The following is a 13,178-nucleotide window of genomic DNA, read 5'->3' as shown; positions in this document are numbered from 1 at the left end:
TGAAGATCTAAGAGGAAGTTCAGAAGCAAATTGATGCGGGGTTCCTGGTGACTTCTATATATCCTCAATGGGTGGCCAATGTTGTGCCCGTGCCTAAGAAAGATGGAAAAGTTCGGATGTGTGTGGACTATAGAGGCTTGAATAAAGCTAGTCCGAAAGATGATTTCCCTCTACCACATATTGATATGTTGGTAGACAATACAGCTAAATTCAATGTCTTCTCGTTTATGGACGGATTTTCCGGATATAATCAGATTAAGATGGCACCCGAGGATATGGAGAAGACAACATTCATCACACCTTGGGGAACATTCTGTTATCGAGTGATGCCCTTCGGTTTGAAGAACGCCGGAGCCATGTATCAACGAGCTATGACCACCTTGTTTCATGATATGATACACAAGGAGATTGAGGTATATGTTGACGATATGATCGCTAAGTCAAGATCGGAGGTTGAACATGTAAAGCACCTATTGAAGTTTTTTCAGCGTCTGAGGAAATACAAGATTCGTCTGAATCCTAACAAGTGTACATTTGGAGTCCGTTCTGGAAAGTTATTGGGCTTTATTGTCAGTGAGAAAGGTATTGAGGTTGATCCTACAAAGGTCAAAGCAATACGAGAGATGCCTGCGCCCAAAACTGAGAAGCAAGTCCGAGGTTTTCTTGGTCGCTTGAATTATATTCCCAAATTCATATCTCACATGACTGCCACATGTGCGTCGATATTCAAGCTCCTCCGGAAAGATCAGTCTCATGATTGGACCGAGGATTGCCAGAAAGCCTTTGACAGTATTAAAGAGTATCTGTCTGAGCCTCCGATTCTGTCTCCGCTCGTGGAACGGAGACCATTGATCATGTATCTGACTGTTCTTGAAGATTCTATGGGTTGTGTCCTTGGCCAGCAAGATGAATCAGGGAAGAAAGAGTATGCTATCTACTACTTGAGTAAGAAGTTCACCGATTGTGAGTCTCGATACTCAATGCTTGAAAAGACATGCTGTGCTTTGGCTTGGGCTGCTAAGCGCTTACGCCAGTATATGATAAATCATACGACTTGTTTGATATCCAGAAGGGATCCAATCAAGTATATCTTCGAGAAGCCTGCTTTAGTAGGGAGAATTTCCCGTTGGCAGATGTTGTTATCTGAGTATGATATTGAGTATCGAGCTCAGAAGGCTATTAAAGGTAGTATCTTGGCTGACCATTTGGCACATCAACCTATTGAAGATTATCAGTCAGTTCAGTATGACTTCCCGGATGAGGAAATTCTGTATTTAAAAGTGAAAGATTGCGATGAGCCTACACTTGATGAAGGGCCAGAGCCTGGTTCCAGATGGAGTATGGTGTTTGATGGCGCTGTAAATCAGTATGGAAATGGTATTGGGGTCGTGATTATTACTCCTCAGGGCACACATATTCCTTTTACAGCAAGGCTAACTTTCAAATGCACGAATAATATGGCTGAGTATGAGGCCTGTATTATGGGATTGGAGGAATGTATTGATCTTAGGATCAAGCATCTTGATGTATATGGTGATTCAGCCCTCGTTGTTAATCAGATTAAGGGTGAATGGGAAATGAATCAGCCTGGCCTTATTCCATACAGAGATTATGCGAGGAGTATTTCAACGTTCTTTACTGAGGTTGACTTCCATCATATTTCTCGAGATGAGAATCGGATGACAGATGCTCTTGCTACGCTTGCTTCAATGATTGTGGTTAAATTGTGGAATGAAGTCCCCAATATCACCGTGATGCGCTTGGACATACCAACTCATGTATTTGCAGTAGAAGAAGTAAAAGATGATAAGTCGTGGTATTATGATATCAAGTGTTTCCTTCAGAGCCAGATTTACCCGCCTGGGGCATCTGTAAAAGATAGGAAGACTTTGAGGAGATTGTCAGGCAGTTTCTACCTCAATGGCAAGTGCTTTACAAAAGAAATTTTGACATGGTTCTGCTCAGATGCGTGGATAGACACAAAGCAGACCTGTTGATGACTGAGGTCCATGAGGGTTCATTTGGTACTCATTCCAATGGACATGCCATGGCAAAGAAGATGTTAAGAGCAGGCTACTATTGGCTGACAATGGAGTCTGATTGCTGCAAATACGTGAAGAAATGCCACAAGTGTCAGATTTATGCGGATAAGATCCATATTCCCCCGACACTTCTTAATGTGATTTCATCACCATGGCCTTTCTCTATGTGGGGAATTGACATGATTGGCACGATAGAGCCAAAAGCGTCTAACGGTCACAGGTTTATTCTCGTAGTAATTGATTACTTCACCAAATGGGTTGAAGCGACATCATATGCAAACGTGACCAGGCAGGTGGTTGTGAAGTTTATCAAGAATTAACTCATATGCCGTTATGGTGTGCCAGATAAGATCATTACTGATAATGGATCTAACTTGAATAACAAGATGATGAAAGAGCTGTGTAGTGAATTCAAGATTGCACATCATAATTCTTCTCCGTACAGACCCAAGATGAATGGGGCTGTTGAAGCTGCTAACAAGAATATCAAGAAAATTATCCAAAAGATGGTTGTTACGTACAAAGATTGGCATGAGATGTTGCCATTCGCTTTGCATGGCTATCGTACATCTGTCCGCACTTCAACAGGGGCAACCCCTTTCTCTCTTGTTTATGGCATGGAGGCGGTACTCCTAGTAGAGGTGGAAATCCCATCAATGAGAGTCTTGATGGAGGCCAAGTTGACTGATGCTGAATGGGTTCAGAGTCGTTATGACCAGGTGAACTTGAGAGAAGAAAAGAGATTGACTGCCATGTGCCATGGTCAGTTATATCAGCAGAGAATGAAGAAAGCTTTTGATAAGAAGGTCAAGCCTCGTGTGTTCCGAGAAGGTGACCTTGTGCTCAAGAAAGTCTTATCTTTCGCGCCCGATTCCAGGGGCAAGTGGACTCCAAACTATGAAGGTCCATATGTTGTTAAGAGAGCCTTTTCAGGTGGTGCTTTGATACTTACAACTATGGATGGGGAGGATTTCACTCGTCCTGTGAATTCAGATGCAGTCAAGAAATACTTCGCCTAAAAATAACAACAGAATAGCTCGCTAAGTTGAAAACCCGAAAGGGCGGCTTAGGCAAAAATGAGCGTCTCGGTGGATTGAAAACCCGAAAGGGCGATCCAGGCAAAAGTTAGAGACACGAAAAATATATAATAATGATATATGTATCCCGCTAGATTGAGTACCTCATCCTGGGGCAATCTAGGAAAAAATTAGGGATTTGGCAAGTAACTGCATCCTGACAAGACTTTGTTCCACAACTGTCATCCGTCAGAGATTCTTGCTCATTATCAACCAAAGCTTCAAATACATCGGATTCAGAATTGGTGGAGAAATGGTCATTATGTTCAACGTAGCCCTTTTCCAATATATATCACCAATTTCAAATTTGTAAATATCTATGGAGTCTTGCCATTCGCAGACTACCATTCTATCAAATAAATTTGAGCCTTTTATCCAATTATTAGCACTCTTATCTGTTTATATTCAACAAATGTTTTACATGTTTTGATTAAGAAAATATCATTGTTTTAAACGATCAAATTTTTTATAATTTGTTTTTAAACAAAGTGAACATTCACAATGACGAAAGGATACTTAGGATATCCTCAGTGCTCTCCCAAGGGTGGTACGATCCCCAACAGGGTAAGATTTTTATCCATATTCCTGGCATGACTGTATCTCCTCCCTCCGGAACCCCTTGTGGTTTATCCTACCAAGTGGATTGCTTGTTGAGAGTCACCTCTCTTCCCTTCAGCAGAGTAGCAATCTTTCTTCCTCAGCAGCTTAGATCTCTTTGGGCAAGAGCGGTATTTGGTGGTTGATCCCAATAAATTCTTTATCTCCTCAGATAAATTCCCCAGTAGAGTTGTTGGCGTGGTGGACCTTGTCTGTGATAACTCTCGTCCCCAGCTGGAAGGATTGATGATTCATCCTCTGCAGAGTTCTTTGCTTCCTGGTATCTCTGATCCCCAGCAGATTGGATACTCTCCGGTGGACTTGGCTTTCTCTCTTGATATGTAGTACCAAGTGGTTGATTCTTGGACCTGGTTGTGTTAAATATGTCTGTCTGTCAGCATACATCATACATAAACCACGCATATTCATGCATAATTATAACATTCAGATATTCATGTTGCATTCTTTGCCATATATCGTTGTTTGTTGTCTCCTGCTATTTGGTGATAAACTTCCCCGAGCAGATGTGTGTGTCTGATCTCTCCATATAGAGTCAGCTCCATAAGCAGAAAGCGTCTATCCTTTCTTCCATATTCCCCACCGGGTTATATCCTCGTGGATGTTGATTGTTTTTGTTCCTTCCCAACACATATACTGGGATGGTTTTCCCCATTGAGTTATATCCTCACCGAGACAAGTCTTGATTTGGTGTGCTTATCTAGTTTGATCCTAGATCGGTCTCTTGAGACTCTTTTCCTGTTTCCCCGTGGTAAATGAATAATGGCTCAATAATTAGTAATTATTATCCCCGACGGAGTCTGCGGTTCTCTACCCTCATACCGGTAGTTGTAAACCCTATTTCTTCCCTTTTTGTAGAGTAACTATTTTTGCTCATCTTTAATTGGTGACAATTATCTTCATCTAATATTCGGTGTTGATATCCCCTAATCTGCTCGGATAATTGCCCTGATTACGCAATTTATCCCCAGCGGGTCATCTCTCGTCTACTTTGTTGTTGTTGGTAACAATTGTTTCTCCCCTGAATTGGTCATCATTATATACCTAGTTTCGGTATCCCGATGCCTTTTCTTTTCGGTCAATTTATCCTTTATTAACCCAGTAACCGGTTGTGGATAATCGTCCATGCGAGTATATTATCTACGTTCTGACGGTAATAGATAGTATATCTCATGCACTCTCGGGTCTGAAGCCTTTTGTTCTTCCCCAGTTGAGTAAGATTCGTATCCTCTTTGTGGAGTCGAATATCCATCCTGTAATCGAGTTTGCTTTTAGCCCTCTTTTGGATGATGAGTGTTTTGGGAATATTCCCCAATTCACGCCTTGGTTGGTCACCTATTATATGCCCAGTAACCGATATCCCTGGTGTTCCTTCCTCTCTGCTCCCTATTATGACTTTTTGTCCCCTGTGGAGTCAGAATCCCTAAGTTGAAATATACCTTTTAGGTCTTCCTCAGACGTTTTGAAGTTTTGATATCTCTCACCCTTATGCCGGTCTTGGATATTCATCTCTTCCTGAGCATGTTGTATCTCTCACCCTCATACCTGGCGTTCAGATCACATGTCTCCTTGAGCTTATTACCCAGTAACCGGTAATACCTCGTCCCGCTGCTTCCCCAGGAGTGTCCTTGTGGACATCCCCAGCGAAGTCCCTTAGTGGATTGTTTTCATCCGGATTTTATCTGAAGTATCCGCTGTGGATAGTTTTTTGCTGTATTGGCATATTCCCCAATACATGCATCTTCGAGTCAGCTCAAGTCTTTCCATTGGATCTTTTCCCTTTGGAATTCTGTTCCCCATGCTTTGAGTCGTGACCTGCTCGCGCATTTTATTCCTTTTCTATCCCCAGGAGAGTCCCCAGGGTCTTGGTCCTATGGAGTGAATTGCTCATATGGATTATCAGTGGCTTCTGATTTCTTTGCTTTTGTGGACACAAATCTCCACAAAGTGCTACCATTTTTCATACCTACATTTGCATCATGAGGTCTCTTAGGGACCAAAATTCGTCTCTTTGTTATTATTTAAGCCCATTCTACCCCGTCGAGACGAAGATTTTAACCTTCACTTCTCCGGCTAGAATGACCTTAAATAGGGGCATCTGTAAGACCCCAATTTTGACCCTAAGATCCCTCATGGCATCAGAACATTGCATTTGCATTGCCTGAAGGATCTTTAGCATCTTGGTTCCCCTTGCCTTTGGGTGGGACTCCTTGTGATTGGTTTGAGATCACCAAGCATGCTTGAATTATACATCATTGTTTCTCTTACTTTTGTTTACTAACCAAAAGCATAAAAATGTGTCACTAACATCTTTTGTTTGAAGCTTGAGTATCATCCAAGACACTTTGTGGGTTCTATTTAGATGATCAGTCAACACAAGGGAATGACTTGAGATACTTCCAACAGGTTCAAATGGGGTCTATTCGTCAGTCAAAATGTTAATCTTGAAGGAGCAAAAGTTTGTTCATGAGTTGTCGTGCTCGCTAGGCGAGCAGAATGGGTCGCCTAGCGAGTCCCAAGAAAAGCCACCAGAATCACCTACGCTCAGAGGAATTTCTTGAACTGTCGTGCTCGCTGGGCGAAGCCCACGTGTTTAAAAAAAACGAATAAATAAATAAATAAATAAATAAATAAATAAATAAATAATAAATAAATAAATAAATAAATAAATAAATAAATAAAATATAACAGAAAAAATTTGGACTTGGGCCTCTCTCATTTGAGCCCACAGGTCCACAAAAAGCAAGTTATAAATTCAGAGTTTCAGTGAAACAAAAGGGAATTCTATTCCTATTACCCTGGCAAGGAAAAAGATAGTGAGAGAAGAGCTAACAGAGTTCAGAGCAACCTCCAGAGACTGAAGGGAACTCATCGGCAAAGAACCAATTCCCTCTCATATAAACCCTCAGATTGCTTTGCAAACCCAATCGGGCAATTCAATTTCATTCGATCTCTCCAGTCAGGTTTGCCTTATTCCCATTACTTTATGCTTTTAATTTGAATGCTCTGAATGTATGAGGTATTATGGGTGAATTTGATACCCTTTTGATGCATGTGTTTGACAAGAGGTTTAGGCCTCCTACCCTTGGTTGCTTTTTGTGAGTTTTTTGTGAATTTTAATGGCATGATTCATGTGGTTACATTTTGATTTGGGGGAAACTCTTGATTACCCTATCTTGTTTCTCTAACCTGTTTGTTGAGTTTTGTTTTATGAGGGCTCATATGACTCTTGCAGAGATGACTTGCCTAGTGTTCCACTTTATTTGTGGGATACCACCTGGAGGTTTATTCCGATTACCTGTACTGACTCGCTTTCTTTGATGGTGTTTAGCTTGGAAGGATCTTTGGGTTTCTTATTTATCTAATTGCTGTTACTTCGGATCTTTATCCGTACGGTAGATCTCTCGATCCCTTTACTTTTCCCGCATGTTACCGATTTCTTAGGTTTCGTATAGCCTCTCGTGGCATGTCATTTAAGGTAGCGCGGTTCCTTCATCTAGGACTGCCTTTTTGCATGAGCATCCCTAAACACCCCAAACTCATTGATTTTTCTTCTCCTAAGAACACGTTATCTCCTTTTACTACAGGAGAGTAAGTCTCCAAAGGTCGAGCATCCGGTAGATTGCGTAGTAACGTCGTTCACCCCAAAACACAACCCTTACCCCATAGGTGGTCGAACTACGTTTTGCTCTGATTTTCATCCCAGATGAGATACGTAGGCATAAGACGCGATGTCTTAGCGAGCACACTCCTCTTTAACCCATAGGTAGCCGAGCTACGAAGACTCTGATTCTCAGATTCAGATGAGATACGTATGCAGTGGATGCGACGTCCGTGCGAGTCATCTTCTTTTGACCCTTCTTTTAGTAAGTAGTACATTAGATAAACATACACGCTTTTCTCATCCCTTCAATCATGTTGGCACAAAGAAATTTTCACAAAAAAAACACAACAACCTTTGCAACAAATGTGAAAAGGGCTCCCTAGAAGTACCTAGGATGCTTTGGGTGCCTAATACCTTCTCATTGCACAACCAACCCCCTTACCCAGATCTTTGACATTTTTACTAGTTTTTGATTCGATAAAACTTTTAGGTTTTTGTTAGTTTTCTAACCATTCCTTTGGATAAATAGAAGTGCGGTGGCGACTCGACTTGTATGATTTACCTTGGATTTAGTCAATATCTCTAATGGTAACAAATACCCCGCTACAGTCGAGCAATAGAAATTTTGGTGTTAATGCATGTTAGAGACATAATATAATGGACTATACTCATAAAACATACCACACACAAAAATAATATGAAAAAAGGTGGACCTAATCTCATCCATACTCATGTTGATTTTGCAATCAACTAGTTTTAGGATCTAGAGATATCATAGTCCCATGACATCAATGAATAAATAAGGGGAATGAGATGAAGAGGGAGGGGAAATGGAATCAACACAAATTGGTCAAAGGAGGACTTTTACCAAATTAAGATCATTCATTCATTTTGGGAGATGAAATGTACATTTCCTCAATATTAGAAGCTCAACACAATTTATTTTGCATATAAATAATTAAAATCAACTAAAATCTGCATTAAATTAAATTATGGTTTATCAAATTCCTAAAACCTCATCAAAACACCAAACAAATGGCCATGAGATTTATCATAGGTCAAACAAGGTCAAAGGACCTGGAGAAAAAATTTCATCATTTTTGGAAACTTAAAACTATTTTTAAACAATTAAGAAAAATCACAAAATTAATTAAATCATGAAAAATATTAATAATGATCCAAAAAATAATTTTAATTCATAAAATAAAAGAGGAAATTATTTAATTTTTTTTGGTGAAACTCTCATATTTTTTAGACCAATATTAAAATTAATATGAATTAATGAAAATAAAACAAATAAAATGAAAATCAAATAATCAGAAAAAATGTGGACCACTTGATCTCCCTCATTAATTGAGGTGGCAGATCAAGTGGTCATAAGCGCACAATCCACGATGGACTTTAGTCAGCACGCCACAAACATGGCAATTCAAACCAACACACGAGATTATTTCATTTCAAAAGGATCATGTGGCTCTGAATACGCCAACTCACCATCGGAGCTACAACTCTAGTCTCCTTCTCAAGCGAGCCTCGCCGAACTGGTTCAGTCATAACCATCACCAAAATTAAAAAGAAGGACATGATTTCAAAGTAAAAGTGGCATTGAGCTCGAATCTGGCCTCAATTCGTCATAACTCCAAGTATATTGAAAGATACAAGGAGTTGAAATTTGAGGTGCACGATCTGAGTTGCATCGATTTGACCTCAAAGTAACTCAATCTTGTTGCTTACATTTGTAAGACTTCAGAAAACCAAGGATCCAAGAGAATTATGGAGAATTGAGTGAGAATCGAAGAGATTAAATTTTCTAGAAAATACCTTCAATGCATGTCTAAATTCAACTGTTCTTACTTTGATTCGTGCTTGATCTTGCTCAGAATGCTTGCAGGAATATATTAGAATGATCAAAAGGCTATGGATCCCTGGAGTTTTGAACCTCAAAATAGTGATATTCCAACTCAATTTCCAATGGAAATTCTCAGGTTTATCCTCTCTAGTGGAAGGGTTTGGGATCAAAGCTGGCGCCAAGGGGTCCCTATTTCTGATGCATAGAGTCTCTATTTATAGATAATTCAAATGATATTTGCACCCTTGAAGTGAACTTCCAAATTTGGTCCATAATTGAGTGTATATAAGTCTAAGATCCTGTTGGAATGCTAGGCAAATGTGCATGGAAGTTTGAAGTTTAATCTTGCCAAATGATGATGCAATGTGAAGGAGTTATGCATTTTTAAAGTTCCTTCATCAAAGATGTATCTATCTCAAAGTCCTTCAAAATGGTCACAAATTTGACCTCATTTGGATTTAATATGAAGGAGTTATGCATTTTTAAAGTTGAGGAAAATCACTTGTTCAATTTTATTGGTCCAAAATGACCTATAATGTATCCTCATATCACATGCTCATAAAAGTTGAATTAGCTCTTCCTACAAACATAAAAGTTGAAGTAGACACCTTTAATTTGATTTTGAAACTTGGAAATATTTCATGTCATAAAAATTGAGCAAGTTATGGCCTTGGGAAGTTGACCTCCAAATTAGGGTTTAGACAAAATGACCTATAATCTTTGACCATAAAAAATGACTTTTCAAGCAAAACTAGATCTAGACCCCAACATGAAAGTTGTTTGTAATGTAATTTATAGTAACCTTTCTCTTGGTATCATTTTCATATGATAAAAATTGTATGTGATAGGGTCTAGGGAACCTCAGTTTTGATCAGATGAATTCCTCTGGTCAACAACCACTATGAACTAACTTGCTAGCTTGCAATTCTCTTGACTTTTGGGACTCATGGAAGATCATATATGCATAAGATGATGGAATTTGAATTATCCCTTGAAATATTTGATCAATTGGTGAAGAATCTTGTGGAAGAAGTTTAAAGCGGGGTATTCGTTACCATTAGAGATATTGACTAAATCCAAGGTAAATCATACAAGCCGAGTCGCCACGACACTTCTATTTATCCAAAGGAATGGTTAGAAAGCGAAAAAAAACCTAAAAGTTTTATCGAATAAAAAACTAGTAAAAATGTCAGAGATCTGTGTAAGGGGGTTGGTTATGCAATGGGAAGGTATTAGGCACCCAAAGCATCCTAGGTACTCCTAGGGAGCCCTATTCACATTTGTTGCAAAGGTTGTTGTTTATTTTTTGAAAACTTATTTGTGAAAACATGATTGAAGGGATGAGAAAAGCGTGTATGTTTATCTAATGTACTACTTACTAAAAGAAGGGTCAAAAGAAAATGACTCGCACGGACGTCACATCCACTGCATATGTATCTCATCTGAATCTGAGAATCAGAGTCTTCGTAGCTCGGCTACCTATGGGTTAAAGAGGAGTGTGCTCGCTAAGACATCGCGTCTTATGCCTACGTATCTCATCTAGGATGAAAATCAGAGCAAAACGTAGTTCGACCACCTATGGGGTAAGGGTTGTGTTTTGGGGTGAACGACGTTACTACGCAATCTACCGGATGCTCGACCTTTGGAGACTTACTCGCCTGTAGTAGAAGGAGATAACGTGTTCTTAGGAGAAGAAAAATCAATGAGTTTGGGGTGTTTAGGGATGCTCATGCAAAAGGGCAGTCCTAGATGAAGGAATCGCGCTACCTTAAATGACATGCCACGAGAGGCTATACGAAACCTAAGAAATCGGTAACATGCGGGAAAAGTAAAGGGATCGAGAGATCTACCGTACGGATAAAGATCCGAAGTAACAGCAATTAGATAAATAAGAAACCCAAAGACTCTTCCAAGCTAAACACCATCAAAGAAAGCGAGTCAGTACAGGTAATCGGAATAAACCTCCAGGTGGTATCCCACAAATAAAGTGGAACACCAGGAAAGCTATCTCTTGTGTTGACTGATCATCTAAATAGAACCCACAAAGTGTCTTGGATGATACTCAAGCTTCAAACAAAAGATGTTAGTGACATATTTTTGTGCTTTTGGTTAGTAAACAAAAGTAAGAGAAACAATGATGTATAATTCAAGCATGCTTGGTGATCTCAAACCAATCACAAGGAGTCCCACCCAAAGGCAAAGGGAACCAAGATGCTAAAGATCCTTGAAGCAATGCAAATGCAATGTTATGATGCCATGAGGGATCTTAGGGTCAAAATTGGGGTCTTACAGATGCCCCTATTTAAGGTCATTCTAGCCGGAGAAGTGAAGGTTAAAATCTTCATCTCGATGGGGTAGAATATGCTTAAATAATAACAAAGAGACGAATTTTGGTCCCTAAGAGACCTCATGATGCAAATGTAGGTATGAAAAATGGTAGCACTCTGTGGAGATATGTGTCCACAAAAGCAAAGAAATCAGAAGCCACTGATAATCCATATGAGCAATTCACTTCATGGGACCAAGACCCTGGGGACTCTCCTGTGGATAGAAAAGGGATAAAAATGCGCGAGCAGGTCACGACTCAAAGCGTGGGGAACAAAATTCCAAAGGGAAAAGATCCAATGGAAAGACTCAAGCTGACTCGAAGATGCATGTATTGGGGAATATGCCAATATAGCAAAAACTATCCACAACGGATACTTCGGATAAAATCCGGATGAAAACAATCCACTAAGGGACTTCGTTGGGGATGTCCACAAGGACACTCCTGGGGAAGCAGCGGGACGAGGTATTACCGGTTACTGGGTAATAAGCTCAAGGAGACATGTGATTTGAACGCCAGGTATGAGGGTGAGAGATACAACATGCTCAGGAAGAGATGAATATCCAAGATCGGCATAAGGGTGAGAGATATCAAAACTTCAAAACGTCTGAGGAAAACCTAAAAGGTATACTTCAACTCAGGGATTCTGACTCCACAGGGGACAAAAAGTCATAATAGGGAGCAGAGAGGAAGGAACACCAGGGATACCGGTTACTGGGAATATAATAGGTGACCAACCAAGGTGTGAATTGGGGAATATTCCCAAAACACTCATCATCCAAAAGAGGGCTAAAAGCAAACTCGATTACAGGATGGATATTCGACTCCACAAAGGGGATACGAATCTTACTCAATTGGGGAAGAACAAAAGGCTTCAGACCCGAGAGTGCATGAGATATACTATCTATTACCGTCAGAACGTAGATAATATACTCGCATGGACGATTATCCACAACCGGTTACTGGGTTAATAAAGGATAAATCGACCGAAAAGGAAAGGCATCGGGATACCAAAACTAGGTATATAATGATGACCAATTCAGGGGAGAAACAATCGTTACCAACAACAACAAGGTAGACGAGAGATGACCTGCTGGGGATAAATTGCGTAATCAGGGCAATTATCCAAGCAGATGAGGGGATATCATCACCGAATATTGGATGAAGATAACTGTCACCAATTAAAGATGAGCCAAAATAGTTACTCTGCAAAAAGGGAAGAAATAGGGTTTACAACTACCGGTATGAGGGTAGAGAAACACAGACTCCGCCGGGGATAATAATTACTAATTATTGAGCAATTATTCATTTACCACGGGGAAACAGGAAAAGAGTCTCAAGAGACCGATCTAGGATCAAACTAGATAGGCACGCCAAATCAAGACTTATCCCGGTAAGGATATAACTCAATGGGGAAAGCCATCCCAGTATATGTGTTGGGAAGGAACAAAAACAATCAACATCCACGAGGATATAACCCGGTGGGGAATATGGAAGAAAGGATAAAAGCTTTCTGCTTATGGAGCTGACTCTATATGGAGAGATCAGACACACACATCTGCTCGGGGAAGTATATCACCAAATAGCAGGAGGCAGCAAACAACGATATATGGCAAAGAATGTAACATGAATATCTTAATGTTATAATTATGCATGAATATGCGTA

This window comes from Lathyrus oleraceus, chromosome 2 (assembly GCF_024323335.1).
Source record: "Lathyrus oleraceus cultivar Zhongwan6 chromosome 2, CAAS_Psat_ZW6_1.0, whole genome shotgun sequence".
NCBI lineage: Eukaryota > Viridiplantae > Streptophyta > Magnoliopsida > Fabales > Fabaceae > Lathyrus > Lathyrus oleraceus.
This window is presented reverse-complemented; position numbering follows the sequence as displayed.